This window comes from Paroedura picta, chromosome 2 (assembly GCF_049243985.1).
Source record: "Paroedura picta isolate Pp20150507F chromosome 2, Ppicta_v3.0, whole genome shotgun sequence".
NCBI classification, from domain to species: domain Eukaryota; kingdom Metazoa; phylum Chordata; class Lepidosauria; order Squamata; family Gekkonidae; genus Paroedura; species Paroedura picta.
Window position 1 is genome coordinate 94,262,978 of NC_135370.1, and position 20,201 is coordinate 94,283,178.

Consider the following 20,201-nt stretch of genomic DNA (forward strand, 5'->3'; position numbering starts at 1 on the left):
CAGTCCCATCTTCCTGCACACTAGCACACACTGCCCCAGTTGACTCCATGGCACCATGCAACACTGCAGAGCATAGTAGGGCTGATCTCATCCACCCCCAGGCCACCATAGCACGGGGCCTATGTGTACGGGCCTGTCCCGGTCTATCCTCCTATTGTGGCCATGGCAACAAAGGAAACGCGTTCCCTTGCCACAGGCAATCTGAGGCACTGAGTGAGGCCATCGCCAGGAGTGGGCTGAGATGGCAGCAATATTGTGTGTACACGGGGATTAGCCCCGCTGCCCTGCCACCACCAGCCTGGCCTTTCAGCCCCGTGCATAATCGGTCATGGAAGACAAATACAGCTGTACAGTGGCAGGAAATATTGCATCAAAGGTAGTTTGAGAAAGTGTAGCAAAAGTACGGGGAAGCCATCAAAAGACAATGGAAATGCAATGATGTTGTGTGGTTGCTTAGTAATAATTCACTGCAGTTGGTAGCTCAAAATGGAGCAAAAAACCTATATGAAACTCACATGCATCCCAAGAAGTTCCTTTTCTACTAAGGAAGTTCCCTTTCTATTATAATGGAGATAATGAAACCTATTTGTCTAATAGCCAATATTATATAAATATCTTACATTGAAATTAGTAGAACTTACTTCCAGGTAAATTGGGAGACAAAGATTGGGGGGAATGGGATTTGGGCCATAAAGAGAATTTCCTTTCAGAGGTTTGGCTGGATGATCCTTGAATAGGACAAGATGGGAAGTTTTTTTTTAAAGATATTGTCTGGAATAACACGCTACAATCTTTTGCTACAATCTTTTGCTATAATTGGAAACATTTTTAAAAACATACACTTTTTAAGGAGGTGACATGCAAAGAAGTAGTTAATGGCTGCTAGTGTTCCTATAGAAAACATTGTTTTGCCCACTGATAAATATAATATGTTCTATTACCTATTAAGTGGTCCTTTAAAGCTGTTGTACTTCTGATCACAGGAGAAACTGCAAAGTCAACACTAATTTGTTTGTTCAGTTTTGAGTTGTTATGGAACTTAAGTAACAACACATACAAATATTTTGACTAAGGAATCCAGCTTCCTTGAAAACCTGAAGAATAAGGCTCCGAAATTGTCATTTACTGAAGGTGTTAAGAGAAGAATGCCCACACAGTATTCAACTCCTATAGTGCCATTACTTCCTACCATTTAATATTTAGAGAATTCAAAATTTTATACCTTCTAATTTGATTCACAGTAAATTCTGGATTCATATTCCTAAAGTATATTTAAAATCTTCTATTAAACCCAGAGAAACAATTTTGAAAGTATAAGGCAGTTTTCCTCTTCTTTTGATGTTTCAAAACCTATTAGAATGATTCTTCTTGCTACTCCTTGCTACTCCTCTTGCTCCCTTTGGCAGCAGGGACAGCTAACCTAGTCCCTTTTTGGAAGTACCTAGAGTGCCCTGTGGCCCAAAATGGAGGGAAGAGACAAAAAAGAGCTTGCTCCCATCACAGCCACTTGCACCCAACCCTTCCAGAGCTCAGTCCACCTGCTCACAATGACAGACTCATCCAGAGCTTGGGCTGCCAGCTCATTAGCAGCCAAATTCAGATGACAACTCTCATTCATTTCACACAAGATGAGGGCCTCTGCTTAGTTGGCCCAGGCAAAAGGGAGATGGGTGTTGCAATGATTCTGCATCCCCATCCTAGACTTTTACCCAGGACCCCATAATCACTAAAACTGGCCCTGATATCCTGGCCTACAGGACCAATATTTCAAGGGATATTTGGGCTGCAGCAGATATGGGGAGGCAAGGAAGCCCCATTCCACTGGTGGAAGTGCCTTCCTCTAGCAGACATCACAGGATCTGTGGCATGAAAAACGATCTCAACTGCCCGTAGAATAGTCCAGGAGGAGGATCCAGATCTTCCTGGTGCATTGGCCTCAACTGTAAACCTGGAGGAAGAGCTCCGTCTTGCAGGCCCTGCGGAACCCCAAAAGATCCTGCAGGACCCTTAGCTCTTCCGGGAGCTCATTCCATCAGGTAGGGGCCAGGACCAGGGGCCCTAGTCAAGGCCAAGCGCACTTCCCTGGGGCCGGGAATGACCAGTAAATTTGTCCCCGCAGAGCGTAAGACTTGAAGTTCTCCCTTTTCCTCTCCTCCTCCCCTCCCCTCTGCCACAAAGGGGAAAAGTCTTTTCCCCCTTTGTGCTGGGGATTCAGTAACCCTCCCACAGTGACCTTCTGAGGATTTCACTTTTTTATGTCTGAGGGGTGGTCAGAAAGCAATAGAGAGGATGTCATTAGGACAGGCTAGAACCTTTCCTTACAGATGTAAAAATACAGTAGGCATGGCATTTGGGGGTGGGAATGCAGAGCGAGGGAAGATGGGCACCCCTAAAGATGCTGCTAACTTTCTACCAGGAAGGGGGAAGTGGTGTGTAGGATAGGTGGAGGGAAGAGGAGGCTTAATGGTGGAGGTGGGGGGAGGGAGGGAGATAGACCAGTGGTGACCTATGCAGATAGTGGAGGGGGGTTGGGTATGAGGGTCAGTAGCCCTCCAAAGTGGCTGTTTTTTCTTTCTTTCAGGGAACTGAGCTCTGTGGTCTGGAGAGGAGCTGTCATTTGAACGGATTCCCCAAGCCCCGCCTGGAGGCTGGCATCCCTGAACCTCCATGGGGCACAATGCCACAGAATCCCCCCTCCTGAGCAGTCCTTTCATACAAGGGGGCTGATCTCTTTGGCCTGGATATGGACTGCTATAGCAAAATTCCCCCTTCCAAAACAGCCATTTTCCCCTGAGGAGCTGATCTCTAAAGTTTGCAATTGATCTCCTATTCCAGGAGATCTCCAGGCCACACGTGGAGATTGGAAACCCCTGGGTTAGGAATGTTCCTGGAGGTTTGGAGATGGGTCCTCAAATGTTCAAGGGAGGGTGGGAGAAGGAATAAAGGCTGCCCACCAGCCCCATGGGACCCAGCACAGCCTCTGCTCTTCTCCCCTTTCCTCCCTCCCAGTTGTTTTCTCAGAGGAACTGGTGTGTGGAGATCATTTGTTATTCCTGAAGGTCTCCAGGTCCGCACCTGGAGGTTGGCAACCCAGCTGGCAGCATATGGAGGGGGAGGGGGGATCAAACCCAGCTATTGAGTTTAGAGTCTGCTACTCTTTAGTCACTTCACCACACAGCTGCGTCTCAAGGTCAAGTGAGGAAGTGGGGGGACGGTCAGCACGCAGGAAAGGGACCGTGCAGGCATGCATCCTAGCAGCCCTTGTATTCCTGGGCACAATGGCTTTGGCCCCTAGTAAAGGTATACAACTGTAGACCACAATGAAAGTTCACACACACTACATTTTTGGAAATTTAATGTTGCCCCCACTGAAAACCCTTTGCCTCTCCATCATTTCAACTCCAGTAGTACTAGTGATTAATGGGTAGGGAGATTCTTTCTCCCTGTATGTAAATTCACTAGCAAATGAAAATCATTGATACACATTCCATTGTACGAAGTTAAGAGCATGTACAAACTAACTTAACCAGAAACTACAGAACTACAGACCCACCACTGCTACTACTACTGTCAACAAAGGAAAGTGGAAATTAATCCTAAGCAAACCATCTCAAACACAGTATTCTTTCATTGATCATAACATACTCCATTTTACCATGTTACGAGATTCACAGCCTACAACCCGCATTGTAATCAGACCATGCATCAACTGATCATATTTCAGCATAAATAACTAAATAAAGAACAAGAAAAGTCTTACATAAGACAGTGTCCTTACAAAATACTTACGTCTGTGTTTTTGATTCCATTTCATCTGCTATCAGTCACACCAAAGCAAAAACATTTTCCTCTTGGAAGAATAATGAGGACAATGGAAGAAACATTTTCTATTTGCCAGTTTAACAGATGAAACATTTACTTTCTGCTTGGTGTAAAGTAACAGCCAGCTTATTAGACCTGATACTGATCCTCCCTAGAGGATTCCAGTGAGCGTGTCACAGAGGTACAGGTCAAAAGAACTAAGGAACTAAATGAAGACAGGCAGGAAGAAGAGATAAAATAGGCATTTTTTAAAAAAAACACGGGGAAAATATATCTGTTTCTTATTGATTCCTTTCCTAGTGCTTTAGCAGCTGTTTAAAACATATTCAGGCTCACTATGTGCTCTTCTGACAGCAGAGTTTCTATAAGTACGTACTCTGTGGGTTTGTTATTTCCTTATTTGTGCAAGTGATATAGGGACACAATAGGGGATATGTTAATGTTTAATATATGTTATCATTTTCTTGATCAAATGAGAGCTAAAAGGTTGGAAGGGAAAGTCACTAAAGGAAAAGCTGGCCAGGTGAAAAGATCTACCCTGCTTTCCTCTTTCTCAACGCTATAGTAGTCAAACAGAAAACGGCTTCAATAGAAGAAGACATGCTTTTCCGGTTGCACATATTTGTATTATTGTAGGTGGCATGTAGAAGTCATGTGACTTGCAAATGCTTAATATGAAATCCCTGCAAAGCTTATTTGAGGATAGTTTTTCCTAAATGACACAATAGTGAGATGTTAGGGTGGACACAAACTAGTTTACCATGATCCTTGCTCGTCTCACCCCACCTTCTCATATGGATTACAATGGAAAAATTCCTGGTATAGGGAGCATTCCGTCAAATATTAATTTTCTGTTACATCCAAGTGCAGGAGCCTGAACAAACTAGAGTTTTGTCCAGATCCAAGTTGTTGGGTGGGAAAGCTGTACCAGTTTTTCAGACATTGTGGCATCTAAATTTACCGGAAAGCTTTTGATTGCATTTCATGTCTGAGGAGAATGCTGGGAGGACAAGGCGAGAGGTCAAGCAAGCTGTGTTCCTGCCTTCATGAAGAAACAGAAATTTGTCTTGACATCTCAGGGGGACTGTGTCATTTTCATCAGCCTCAGCCTAGTTCAGAAAAATGAAATGCACAGAGTGGAAGATCTCCTCTGCAACAAATGGAAAAGGACTCAAGTAAATGATTCATTTATTTGCATTTATATACCACCCTCCCTTGAAGCTCAGAGAAGTTTACAGAGAATCTGAATTGTGTAACTGAATAATATAAGATTAGTTACTGTATCACCAACAATGAGGTATCATCAACAATAACCATAATGTAAGCCACAAGAAAATATTTATTCACAGGTGACTTAGTAGATCAACTAGGTAAACCCTAGTCCACAGAAGTAGTGGGCCTACTTCTTGTTTTACCACCAAAACATTATATAATTATCAAAAGGCTAGGCAATGTCCACACTGAACCTCTTATTCAGCTCTATCCCATTTTTCTTCTAAAAAGGAACTTGAGACCGTTCTTTAACCAGCTTTATCTTCCTCTACATATTAATTCTAAATTTCTAGCAGGATTTGTATTATAGAATCACAGAATCATAGAATCATAGAGTTGGAAGGGACCTCATGGGTCATCTTGTCCAACCCCCTGCAGTATGCAAGACACTCACAACCCTATAGCTCATCCACTGTAACCTGCCACCCCCTTGAGCCTTCACAGAATCAGCCTCTCTGTCAGATGGCTATCCAGCCTCTGTTTAAAAATTTCCAAAGATGGAGAACCCACCACCTCCCAAAGAAGCCTGTTCCACTGAGAAACCACTCTAACTGTCAGGAACTTCTTCCAGATGGAATTTCTTTTGAACTAAATTTCATCCCATTGGTTCTGGTCCATCCCTCCGTACCAGAACCCATCTTATTCCTATTGTCCCTGTTATTCCCTCTTATCCCTATTCTAGTTCCACAGAAGATATATATTTAAAGAGTTGTCGGTTTGCTGATAAAAAAATGTAATGAATACAATGCTGTTAATGGAAAGACGTTTTAATACTGTACACATTCTAGATGACTTAAACATTATTTCACGAAATGGGCAGGTTATTCAAGCTGCAAGCCTAGAAGATGTCAAAATAAGTATCTCTCTGTCCTGGGCAAGACAATGGAAATATGTATTCTTTGGACTGTCCTTTTCACTGTCATCTCCCCTCAGCTCTGATGCACATGACCCAATAGGTTTTTGCAATCCCCGTCCCTTTGTTTTGTGCACTCCACTCCTAGTTAGATCTGATTCACTGGTCTAGACCTTTTGGGGAGGTAAAGAAATGTACTCTCTTACTTTTCAGATTCTGGATAGATGAACCACTTCCTACCCATGGGACCCATGGAATAAGGGCTAGAAATGGGGGGCCCATGGAAAAAAGGCTAGAAACCATGAGAAAAAATGGTAATCCTTCTCATTCAAGAGGTATGAATGCCAAAGAATGCCAAAGAACCCTTGTAAATACCCTTCCTCCCCCCCCCCCCCCACATGCCACAGCGCTAGCCGCTTCAGGCTGGAATGGCTGCTTCCTTAATCGGCTGCACAATCTTAATCTGGAGTGGACTGAGTTTATTTCTCCTCTGCTATAAGTAGTAGTCTGAGTTCATGGTCAAAGCCTGAGAACTGGTAACCCTTGTGTGACACCCCTTTCTGCTCACGCAAAGAGCCTAGTTCAATTCCACACAGGCAAAAAAGGCCAAGAGGGTGGTCATATGGAAGCAGGTCAAATCCCCACTTCCACATGATGCAGCCACTGGGAAGGCCGTGGATCAGGCCCTCAGTTGTCCTGGGCTAAGGGACTGCGGGAGAATCCGCATTCCCTTAGGGAGAATCCACATTCCCTTAGTCACTGTGGGATCCAACAGGGCCTCTCCTGCAGCAGGCTCATATGGACAGGGAATAGCCGGGCCTTCCAGGCCCGGCTCCTCCCTGCACTACAGTGGCCCTGGTCAACTGTGCAGCACTTTGCCACACCACAGGATGAACCAAGGCATTCATTTTTATTTTGTAGGAAGGTGGGATTGTGTGGCATGCAATCCCACCCTTCTGTGAATGCTTTTAAAAAATGCAGGTATACTAGGTATCCTGCCGAAATATGTCCCCCATAGGGACACAATAAACTGCAGCACTTTTCTGTTGGCAGCCTTGTGCAGCTGCCACCATGCGGAATGGTCCTCCTAGAGTCATCTACAGACAGGTTAGCCCAGCCCCCTTTAATAACAAAGCCTCACTCATATAGCGATATTGAGGTTAGAACTTAAACACTGTTCCCTTCACATGCTGCTATGATGGATACCTCAGTATACCCTTCCCCACAATGACATAATTTTTCCCATGCTGTCATGGTTCAATCTCTTTGGTTTTGTTCAGTTCTGGGAGTGTCTGGGAAGGAGTCAGAATGGCAATGAGGTGTTTTTCCAAACAAATGTATTAAAGGTTTTGTTTGTGCAAGGGAAAGGGTTATTGGAATGAATGACTGAATAACTTTTTACAAATCAGTAGTTTCACACCATCGGAGTCTTGATTACAGGCTTTTCAGTTGTTCACAGACTTTTCTTATAACAACTCCCACTCAGCTGTGGCTACCCAATCACTGGGCCCAGAGCCTGTTTATAGCACTGGCTTTTATCTGCCTAGTGAAGCTTTGTCAACCTCTCACTGCCCATAACTGTTGTTACAGCACTCTGAACCTTCTTTTCCAGGTGCTGTCTATCACAGCTGCTGTCATTAATTCATATCCTATATGTATATACCAAAATATTAAAATATGTCTGTGTGCATTTCAATGCTTCTTTCCCTTAGGCACATAGCCCACAGAGTTTTTTAAAAATCCAAGAAGTTAATTTTTATTTTTGGTATGAACATAATGCTGAGAAAAATCATCAGTAAACATAATAAAGACCAAATTGACAGCTCACTCACTACCTGATTGGCCCTCCCTGGGGGTGTGCTGCCAATATAGAGAGAACACTCTGCCAATGAGGGCCTATCAGTTCAATTTGCATGCAGACAGATCACTCCCTACCTGATTGGACCTCCCTGGGGGAATGACATTAATAGAGAGAGAGAGCACTCTGCCAATGAGGGCCAATCAGCTCATATTGCATGCAGACAAATTACTCCCACCTGATTCCCCCAGTAGGATATAGCCTCCAGTAAGGAATAGCCTGCCCTAGTAGTTTAGCCCCAATCAGGAGGGAGCCCTCAGCCAGGAAGGGCTAATAAGAAAGGTCAGCTCTCAACTTCCAACTTCTTGCTGGTTTCAGCAGTTTGCTGGGTGGAAGAGGAGGCAGCCTCAGAGCATGCCCCGCTGCCAGTTAGTTGCCTTAGCCTCCTATTTCAGACAGTTCTAAACGGATCTTTTGCACATTTCCACTCAATAGAAATCCTTCCCCCCAACACACCCACTTCACCTTAGATCTCAAGCTGCCAACTTCTCTACTACTAATTCCCAACTTGTAAATTGTTTTCTTAACTCCCCATTTCTCAACATTCTGTCAACTGTTCTTGGTTGCACTTAAAGAGAAGTGGAACCTAGCTAGTCTGTGACACCTTCATTCTTAATCAATAGACTGTGGCCTATGATAGCCAGCTCAGTGAATATAAAGCTATTTGGGGAGGGGGGGGGCTGTATTTCATTTAAATTATTTTGTTAGAATTTTTTGGGAAATTTCTGTGATCTGTTTTCATTCTCTAAATGCCCTAAGAAAGATAAATAAATGAATTAAGAAATAACTAACAAAAAAGAAAAAAACCCTTATCTTCCCTTACTTGTACTATGTTTCATCTTGTGGGGGGGCAGGAATGAGGATTAGGAAATGCTATTTGTGATCTGCAGAAAATGCTATTAAATATTTGTTGTGTGTGTTGTTATGTGAAGATGCTATAACACAACATGCCATTAATTTTTTTTAAAACCACATGGCCACATTTCTGGAGAAATGAGCACCAACCAACAGATGCTTTCATTCCTATGTTAGCAGGACTTTTACATGGCAGAGGAGCAGTGTGCCCCTGCAACTAGCACACAGATAGATGAGCTATGATCACATGATCATGTTGAGGCCCTTTATTTCTCTCTGTAATTATGTGTATGTGTGAAAGAAAAAGACTCTGAACAGAGGGTACACTGTATCCATGAACATAACCCACCATTGTACAGGTTACCAAATGTCACCATAGCAACACACAATGGAATGTTTTCAAACAGAATCTCAAACATGCTCAAATCTCAATTCTGCTTTTGTTTTAAAAAACAAAACCTCTATCCATAATTCAATGCCAAATTCTTTTTTTTTAAATGAGTGCCATGCTTGGATTTTTATAATGTAATTAATTCCTGTAATTTAACAGTCTGCTTTCTAGACACCCTGAAACAATACAGTAATTGTTTCTCTTTAAAATGTGATCATTTAGCACCAAATTACATTTGCTAACAGTAGTTACAGACAAGACCTATGATGCCTTATAAATGAGATGCAGGAACATTTCAGGATCCAACAGACATACTTAATTGGGTATAGAGGTATCAGTTTACAGGCTTAGACCATAAAATTCAGGGTTCAGAGCTGATTCTTGGAATAGGTGGTTGAAATGTTATTGAATACTTGTTGAGTTCTTGAAAGGGCCTTGATCTCCTACTGCTTAGACCTCTATAAGAAGCAGTATCTTCTTAGTTGTGGCACCACAGATGTGGAATACCGTCCCCTAGCCACTGATCTGTGCCTTTTGTATTTCTGAAACAATGTGAAAACATATTTGTTTCCTTGATTGATTTGTTGGTTTAGACATGGATTTTTTAAAAATATATACAGTGTTGTTTTTATATTGGTTTATACTGGATGCTGACCTCTGGGTCTTAGGGACAGGGTAGAAGCAATTTTTATTCTTGTGAAGTGAATAATATATGAAAGCCACACGAGTAGGCTTGCCAGTGATCTCACTATGGTCGGAAATCTCCTGCTGGCAAACCTCATTGTCCACCACTTCTACAAGCATCAGTGAGAGAAAATAAAAACAGTGGTTATATCTGTTGCTCTAGGAAATGCCAGAAACTCTATAATTTTACCATAAAGATTTCAGCAATTCCTAGAGCCAGCTTTTGTCATTTACAGGTTTTACTACTGGTATACTATAGCAACGCCGCTGACCTCATATGCACCCCCCTATGGCCCCAGCTCAACCATGACAGTACACATTCACAGGTAACTTAAGGCAGCGGTCCGCAACCTTTTTTCGGTTGCAGACTGCTGCCAAAGAGTGGGGGGAGAGGGCAACCCGGGGCCTGCGCAAACGCACATGCGCTGACTTGCCGCGCATGTGCGTTTGCATCTGGTAGAGCCGCAAATGCGCATGCATGGCAGTTTTGCACATGCATGGACTTGCTGCGCATGCACATTTGTGGTCTCAGGGGTGCAAACATACATGCGTGGCAGTTCTGTGCATGCGCGCATGTGCAAAACTGCCACATGTGCGCATTTGTGCCACCATCAGGCACAAATGCATATGTGCAGCAGGTCAGCGCATGCACGTTTGCACCGGCGGCATGCCGGCAGCCACATTTCCCTATCCCCCCCTCCCACAGCAAAAAGCTTACAGGGCCGCAAGCTAATTGGCCACTTCGGCCGCTGATTTGCTCGTGGCCTGGCGATTTCGCTGCAAGGGGGGTGGGGAGAGGGAGCTGTGGCCTGCTGCTGAGGCTCTTGTGGCCCAGCACCGTGCCACAGACTGGGAGTTGGGGACCACTGCCTTAAGGTACAGTTCTTAGTGGCATGTAGAGGTACTGATGAAGTGTGCTATTCTGAAGAAAGCTTACAACTTGAATAAAACTTTATTAGTCTTAAAGGTTCCATAGACACAAAAATTAATACTACTGTTCAATGTTGTCCTCCCCCATTATTTAATCAACCACTACCCTAAGAATCTCAGTGTTTTGTATTACCAGGTTTCCAGTTACCCAAGTATGCCACCTATTTTTAATTGGAAAAAAACCTGAATAAAAATGTCATAATTTAATACCACACAGTCTTTTAACATGATTGTTTTTAAATATTGGTAAGTTAAAATATAAAGAAAATGCATTAATTTTAGCTGCAAATCATACCCTCAGTAACCATCACCCCACCTATCCAAAAAAGATAAAATTTAAGTTCACTGGTTTATTACAAACTAGCCATAAATTGTGCAAAAAAAAAATACAACAGGCTATAAAAAACAGTTGTTGGTAGGGGTTGTCCGGAGCCCATTATCCAGGTGGGACACACCCATGTCACTCCGCCCCACTTCAGCCGGCAGGCCACCCTTCATTTCTGCCATCATCTCCAGATTATAAAAATCAACAGCCCAGAGAGAAACGCTGCTTTGGAGGGTAGACTCTGAGGCATTGTACCCTTGTGAGGTCCTACCTCTAAATGTCAAGGGATATTTCCAACCCAAGGGTAGCCAACCTCCAGGAATTACAGCTCCTAGAATTACCAATCATCTTTATACTATAAAGATCAGCTCCCTGAGAAAAAATGGCCGCTTCGGAGGGGGAACTCTGTGGTATTGCACGCACTGAGGTTTAGGGATGTCAGCCTCCAGGTGAGATCTGGGGATCACCCATAATTACTGCTCATCTCCAGGCAACAGAGATCAGTTCCCTTGGAGAAAAGGCTACTTTGGAAAGTGGACTCTGGAGTATTGAACCCTTTTGAAGATCCATTCCTAAACAGACACACACTCCAAAGTTGCAGAGAAAGCTTCTCCAAAGAATCTTTTGGCCTCTGATCAGCTAGGCATTCTGCAGCAGGCCCTTTTTGTAGCAAACACTCTGCCTCATTTTCACTGGGCTCAGCTAGCACCTTCTGTTGCTTGGCTGGTGGTGTCTATCCTTCTGAAGCCTGAGGCCAACTGATGGCAACTACAGTTACTGTTCTTGTCTGCAAGGCCAAATTGTTGCCTAATAATAATAAGAGTTGGTTCTTATATGCCGCTTTTCCCTACCCGAAGGAGGCTCAAAGCGGCTTACAGTCGCCTTCCCATTCCTCTTCCCACAACAGACACCCTGTGGGGTGGGTGAGGCTGAGAGAGCCCTGATATTCCTGCTCGATCAGAACAGTTTTATCAGTACCGTGGCGAGCCCAAGGTCACCCAGCTGGTTGCATGTGGGGGAGCGCAGAATCGAACCTGGCATGCCAGATTAGAAGTATGCAGTCCTAACCATACACCAAACTGGCTCTCCAAAATTAGCCTCTTGTGGCACAGAGTGGTAAGGCAACAGACAAGCAGTCTGAAGCTCTGCCCAAGAGGCTGGGAGTTCAATCCCAGCAGCCGGCTCAAGGTTGACTCAGCCTTCCATCCTTCCAAGCTTGCTGGGGGGTAAACGGTAATGACTGGGGAAGTCACTGGCAAACCACCCTGTATTGCCATGAAAACGCTAGAGGGCGTCACCCCAAGGGTCAGACATGACCCAGTGCTTGCACAGGGGATACCTTTACCTTTTTAAAAATGGAAAATCTAGTTCCCCAAAACTACCATTGTCCACTTCCCTATAAAGCCTTTGTATTTGATTGGGAGTTCAGGTATTCTCCACTTGAAATTCTGGGCCACGTATGACTTTGATTTCATAGGACCCTCCAGGAAAATATTGATTTTTATTTATCAGGCCAGGTTTTAACAAAGTAACTCAGCCCCTGTGTCTCTCCAAGCCAATTTACAACAAAAATATAATAACAATAATTAATAGTACCATTTAATAACATTAAAACCACAAAAAGTTTCAGCTGACTATAGTTACCAGATTACCCATTGAGCAGCTCCCTTCTTAGTCTAGGGTGGGAGAGAATTACAGAGGAGGGCCCTATTGATGGTTTTTTGTCAGCTTATTCACCATTTACATGTATAGGCTATAAATATTTCTTATTTAGATCCTCCTATACTCTCCAGGCTTGCAGAACCATTCCTGGGTGGAATCTGCACGGGGCTTTTTATCCACCTCAGTCCAAATCACTTCTGTCTGCATTGAATTCAATCTCCATTTAGATTTTGGGCACTTTAAATTTTCCTTATGCAACCAATCTGATTGAGCCACAGTGACCCTACCTTTCCCCTGTGATATCCAGGAGCAGAGATTGTTGTTGTTACGTGCGAAGTCGTGTCCGACCCATCGCGACCCCATGGACAATGATCCTCCAGGCCTTCCTGTCCTCTACCATTCCCCGGAGTCCATTTAAGTTTGCACCTACTGCTTCAGTGACTCCATCCAGCCACCTCATTCTCTGTTGCCCCCTTCTTCTTTTGCCCTCGATCGCTCCCAGCATTAGGCTCTTCTCCAGGGAGTCCTTCCTTCTCATGAGGTGGCCAAAGTATTTGAGTTTCATCTTCAGGATCTGGCCTTCTAAAGAGCAGTCAGGGCTGATCTCATCTAGGACTGACCGGTTTGTTCGCCTTGCAGTTCAAGGGACTCGCAAGAGTCTTCTCCAGCACCAGAGTTCAAAAGCCTCTTCACTTTCTGCCATTAGAGTGGTATCATCTGCATATCTGAGGTTGTTGATATTTCTCCCTGCAATCTTGACCCAATTTGTGACTCCTCTAATCCCGCATTTCTCATGATGTGCTCTGCATACAAGTTAAATAGGCAAGGTGACAGTATACTCCTTCCTCAATTTTGAACCAGTTAGTGATTCCATGTTCAGTTCTCACTGTTGCTTCTTGATCTGCATATAAATTTCTCAAGAGACAGATAAGATGCTCTGGTATTCCCATCTCTTTAAGAACTTGCCACAATTTGTTGTGCTCCACACAATCAAAGGCTTTAGCATAGTCGATGAAGCAGAAGTAGACGTTCTTCTGGTACTCCCTAGCTTTCTCCATGATCCAGCGTATGTTGGCAATTTGATCTCTAGTTGCTCTGCCTCTTCGAAATCCTGCCTGTACTTCTGGAAGTTCTCGGTCCACATATTGCTGGAGCCTAGCTTGTAGGATTTTGAGCATAACTTTGCTAGCATGAGAAATTAGTGCAATGGTGCGGTAGTTTGAACATTCGGAGCAGAGATAACTCAATATAATTGATCAAGCCGCTTTGAGGGCTCCCAGTATTAAAGTGTAGATCTGCATTCCTCCAGATTAATGTCCTCCCCACTAAGGTAGAGAAGCAGTCTGTCCCTGATTGGCTAGATGCCAGTTCAAAGGCCTCCTAGTTCCCGGTTGCAAGATTTTAAAGTGACTGTGCTCCAGAATCCCACACTTCTCTCAGCAGAGATTTGCCTCATTCTGTGAGAGGCTGCTGCTGGCTTGGCTTGGCTTGGCTCTCCACCCTCCCACTTGCTTGCCTGCCCACCCACTCTTTTAGGAAAGAGATGAGCAGCCTCGTGCTCAAGGGCAGAAGTGTTTCTGTTTCAATTTGGGGGGGAGGACAAAGCAGAAAGTCTCAGGTTCAAATCAATCTGAAATCAGCAGGATTGACAGCGGGGGGGGGGAGTACAGAATCAGCCCTGGTCAGTCTATGTGTGCTTCTGAAGGCTGAGAATTTGTCAGTGACATGTCAATAGCTGTATCTGCCCTTTTTACTTTTTTGACGATTTTGGGTGATGATTGGGTTTTTCCCTTCTCTAATTTTGGACAATAAGCTTCCATTTGTCCCTCTTGCTGTCAATGATAACACACTATCCCTCGTCTATTTTGTATAAGGGTGTCCAGCCTAGCAGAGTTGGTTTTTGAAGACTTGATTCTCTCAGAGGTGCCACAAACTTTTTTTTGGGGTGGGAGGTGAGAAAAGAGATCCACCCAAGTCCCCTTCAATCTCATCTAATACAATGGCAGCTTCATCAACTGTTTTGGGTTTTTATCCCTCAGGAACCATGTAAATTGTGAGAAAGCTTGCCTGTAGAACTGTTGTAAGCCTATCAGTTGCTTAAGTTCTTTTAAAGTTTTTACTTTACTTCCCTCAACCCACCTATTCAAGGTTCTGTCTTGTTAACAATCTTTCTTTTAATTTTAAAGGCTTTTTTGCTTTGTTTTAACCTCATCAGCCCTTCATGGCTGGGGCTCCCCTTCAGCGTGGCACTGCACAGCTGCTGCTGGCAGCACCCCCCAGCAGGCGGTGGGAAGTCAGAGGTGCCGGCGGGAAAGCAAGTGAAGCAGGGGCTCAGGTGGCAGCAGTGGCGGCATCCCTCGGCAAAAGACTACCCCTCCCGAGCCTCAGTAAAATTGTCAAATGTTGACCGGTCCCCAGTGATAAAAAGGCTGGGGACCTCTGATATATATGGTATGTTGATGATGATGATGATGATGATATATCTGTAAGTAACATAAAGTGACCAAATGGTCAGATCAGCCAACCAACTGGGCCTAAGTGGAGATCACAGTACACTTGATATATATGGTCACTATTTTGTATGAACAAAGCAACATTTATGTTTTCCAGCTATAGTACTTATTATCAAAAACCCAGATCTAAGAAAATGCACTTGGGTGTACCAAAGATGGGAAAACATGCATATTGTCTTGTTCAATAAGTCGACTGTGTGCATTAAGAGGATCTCAGGTAGCTACCCTCCTAATATGAAAGGCTGGAGTGCTCAAATTAAAGTGATAGATCAGAACTATATTGCTTGCTTACTTATATATAGCATAACATTTTCATTTTTGTATCCATCTACTCTCTGCCTAAGACATTAAGTCATTAATATTCATATTTTGTACTAGAAGCGTTGTCCAGATGCAATAGACCTCTCTCTTTCCTATTTGTTGATTCCAGCCTTTTCCTCTGAAGTCTCCAGCCTTCCATAATGCATCTGCAAAGTTTAGATGAGTGCTGGCAACCAAGAACCTTTGGTGAGTAGGGAAGAATATCATCCAATTTCATGTAATTTCCAGTTTGTGCCCTGAATTTACTCTTCTCTTTATGTGTGGTTTTACCATAGAGATGTGTGAATTCTTGAGCATCAAGTCATTTCTGGGTACAAACCAGAAATGCTGTTGCACATCATAGTGTAAGACTGTTCCCTGCTCCCTCCCCTTGCTACCATCAGAGTGAACAGCCCCAGTGATGTCTGAAGCCTGGGGATGGGAACTCACCTACTGCCCCCAGGAAGATGGCAACCATAGTTGGGCTTGAACACATATGCAGTGTCTTCCATTGAGCTAAGACTATGACTTGCAACACATCCCTGTCACAAGAACTTTTACACAAGTTTCCATTTATTTCCCAATTTCTAGAGAAAACTTGCATGACATTATGCCCATACATGACATAACGAAAGAAAAAATACAAGAGTATGACAAGTTGCTCATATTGTAACAGCCTTAAAATCAATTTAATTGCTTCACATTTAAAATAAAATGCATTTTGGCACCTTTTGATGTTATAACGTGTCACATTAAAATATAGGACACAATTAAAGCAAAACCGATCCCATTGATCCCAATGAAAGAAAGTTAAGAATGTGCTTCAACTCCTCAGTTTAATTGAATGGGATTTTACCATGTTCAGATTTGAATGGATTAGGACAATACAAAATATGAGGAAAATATAAAATTCATAATGCTAATTTTTAGCATTAAAAATTAGCACCATCACTATTTTTTTCTTATTCAACAACAATGAGTTCATATTCTCATTTTCCTATATTAGCAAAAGAAAACGTTTTTTATCCACTCATAAAATATGCCTTATAAACTATTAAGGAAAAAATGACTCTTGGGGCTTTCTCTTTCAACACATTTTATAGACACAATACAGTTCTTAAGTATCTGACAGAACAGATAACCTAATGCATTTGGGGAAATTAACCTTTTATAGCATGAAGAAGTCTTATAACAGCCCTTGTGGTTAAGAATACATATTTGGATCTATTCTTACAGAAAAGCTGAGATAAAATCCTGCACAGCATTTTTAAACATTGGTAAAGTAAAATCAGTTCACCCTGATTATTCCTATTCAAATCCTTGCAAAAACTACTGTTGTTATCACAGGCAGGGTACAAATACATGACATCGATACTCTACAGATCATTGCATTATTTGGCTGCAACTCATCAGCAAAGGCAGAGGTTTTGTTACTGTCGATTTCACTTAGTTAGCCCATTCATTTTGTTATGCTACAAATGCATACATCCTGCGCTGAAGATTCAGAAAGAAGCTGTACAGTAGGTGGCTCTGGAGCACAAACACTTCAAACTTTTATAATTATGTCTACAGAAGATTTCTGCTGCTTAGCTATATAAAAACATTTTGCAGAAATAGTGAAAGAACAATCAAGAAAGCCAGCGTAAGGAGAACTATAATCCCTTGGAATTACTATTTTACTGCAGAGAATCATCGTATATGTTTTTTTAGGAAGGCTTTAAGCTGAAGGAACCCCTCCACTCAAAACCAAACAAGTCAATACTCACCCAATTAAATTATGGTATGCTCTGGGACTATGGGGAAGCTGAGAAGATGACAACTAAATGATAAATCACAGAAGACTTCAGGCGAAAGCAACCGGTCAAAACCAGCAGCTAGCTACTGTAAAACCCGTCTTCATGCCCTGGCTTGAATATTCTTGAACAGTAAATGCACAACACAAAAAGTCACTTTCAGCACAGAAAGTACATCCTCCTGTCAGTCAAACACTACATAGTTTCAGCTAGGCATTCATCCAAAAAGACATGGAATTATTCTATTTTTGTCTCCCATTGCAGTGGAAACATTTTTATAGATTTGTGGCAAGGTCTTGTATTTGTACGGTGGTCAGTTAGAAGAGAAGTGTAATTAAAGGCTCAGTTAAGGTTAAACTATCCAAAACAGAAAAAGGAACTGAGTGCATTTTTGATGACAAAGAATGATGCAATGATTTTGATAGGCCAAAATAATAAAATGAACAAACACCCCAGCAAAAATGCCAGATATGATAGATATATTAGAAGAAATCTGTAAATGCAATTTCATAACAGCCCTTCAACATTTCTGTTAAGTTACTCAGGGAAATATATTGTGGGCTTCAATTATTTTTACTGATAGCATTTTGCTGTATGTTATTAAGACACATGCAGAAGTAGTAGTAGTTTCTTAATACAGCCAATGGCCAGCAAAAATGTATGTATGTATGTATGTATGTATGTATGTATGTATGTATGTATGTATGTATGTATGTATGTATGTATGTATGTATTCAAATGGGCAGCCGTGTTGGTCTGAAGTAGCACAATAAAATCAGAGTCCAGTAGCACCTTTAAGACCAACAAAGATTTATTCAAGGCACTCAAAAGCTCATGCCTTGAATAAATCTTTGTTGGTCTTAAAGGTGCTACTGGACACTGATTGTATTGTATGTATGTATGCATGTATGTATGTATGTACATATGTATGTATGTATGTATGTATGTATGTATGTATGTATGTACACACACACACACAATTGATCCCCACATACAAAACAAATGGTGATGACATAAATTAGTACAACATGCTATTAAAACTGGCAAATTTGATTAGCTAAAACTTTCCTTCTCCTAGAAATTAAAAAGCAGTATTTTGCTACATCACTTGAAATTGACTTAATCCTGTCTCCCAGTAAAAATGCCCCTCTGCATGATCCAAATAACTTTCCAAGGGCATAAGGTGAGAGAGAGGACATGTGCAGAAGTACAAATGTATTCTACCACCAAAAGAGGTTTTCTGCAAAAGTTTGCTTAATGATAACTCATCATGTCTTTTTAAACCTGTCTTCAGAAAATTAGTATCTATCAACAAATTTATGGAGACAGAAATTTCCTCTTACATTTATTTACAATCTGTTAAGCAAAATGCTTAATGGTTATAATCCAGGGTCTGGTAAAATTCAGAGGTAGGGCAGCATTGGAAACAATTTGGGAATAATTTTGAACATGAATTAAAAGGGCATCTGTGAAATAAAGCAATGTGGTTATAAAGGTCTATGACTGTACATTAGATCTAATTAAGTCTTCACCCCATGCACTCTTGCTTGGGAGAAAACCCTACTGAATACTGGGTGGGTTGAGCTTGCTTTTGAATAAACTGCAAAAGGGTAGCAGGGAATGCTTGCCAGTTTGGCATTCTCTGAGCCATAGTTTGCACTCATATGGACATTTGAAAAACTTAAATTAATCAAAGGGTTTATTTACTAAAAATGGAACACAGTGAAAAGTAAAATATTCCTATATCCCTTCAGGTACAGGGACTGAAAATAAATTTAATGGATTTTCATTTTCAGCCATTTTAATTATACCAGGACCCAACCTAAAATGTTTTCCATTGCTCATCTTTTCCTGAAAACAAGAATCCATCAGCCATGTCCAGTTTTGGCAATTTTCCCTTATCTCAAGGCAAATCTGGCCAAAACTCAAGCCAGCCCTTGGGCAGCCTTGGGATGCAGATGATGTATAACCTTTAACCTTTCTGACCAGGGACTCTCATATTTGAAGGACTCTCTCTTTCCATTGGTTCCCATGAGCATACAACAATCACACTCTGCAGATCATTGCCTTCCAAATGCAACTCCACTAAAGATTGTTCATCTGACACCAACTAGAGCCTCCATGAAACTTTTTGGAAGTGATACAAAGCTGTGCTGTTTACTAGATCTCCTAATAGGATCTGAGCTCCAGGCATGGGGTTCAGAATAGAGTGTTTTTTTAATAACTACTCAAAGTTTAACTGGACAAAGCTACCTTAAGTCACAAAGGGAAAGATAAATATTTTAATTAAACAAACAACCTGCAACACAACTACTTCTGTGGCTTACTGATGGAATAAATCCCACAAATATATAAATAAATGGAGCTCAGTTGCTCACTCTTCTTCTATGCAGTACACTGACAGAACTTGGCTGGACTACTATCCTCACTTGCACTGTATGAACCTCGCTACTTCCATACCCCACCCCCAGCCAATATCAATTGAAGCCAGTGTTCTGGGAGAAATGGAATTTGGTAGGCAGGTTTTCTGTAAATAAAATATCCTATAGTGGACACTTACAGGAACACCAGCTAACATTTTTCTCAATCAAATCTTGCTCCAGATTTCCTCTTATACTGCCTGACAGTCAAGAAAATTGCAAGGGAGAATCCATGTAGAAAATATCACAAGTTATTTCTGATTACACTGTATATAGATAGAGAGATCGGCAAAGATATATTTCTGTCTTTATCTGGAAGAGGATTTCAAACGCATTCAAAAATGTATTGGTTCTTGTTTCTTTTTAAACAAAGTAAATGGTAACACATGTGGCAATGCTATGCTTCCAACTTTAAACACAGACAGGGACACACCCAATGCTATTTTTTTAGAAGAAGGCTAGTCACAAAAAAATGAATGCTACATATAATTAGAAAAGCCAAGAGAAATGCATCAAACAGCAT

At 42.1% G+C, this 20,201-nt stretch overlaps 1 protein-coding gene across 5 annotated transcripts in view; it reads right to left on the reverse strand.

The window, feature by feature from the left end:
• The window catches only part of INSC (INSC spindle orientation adaptor protein), a 239,845-nt gene extending 222,478 nt beyond the window's left edge, over positions 1 to 17,367 (reverse strand). For 4 of the 5 annotated variants that reach the window (XM_077321682.1, XM_077321683.1, XM_077321684.1 and 1 more), the window contains exon 1: positions 17,232 to 17,367. The gene's annotated coding sequence lies outside the window, so the exon portion shown is untranslated. Of the gene's footprint in view, positions 1 to 3,789; positions 3,927 to 17,231 lie in introns of those variants that run through there. The other variant, XM_077321680.1, reaches the window with a different exon arrangement.
• Positions 17,368 to 20,201: the final 2,834 nt, after the last annotated feature.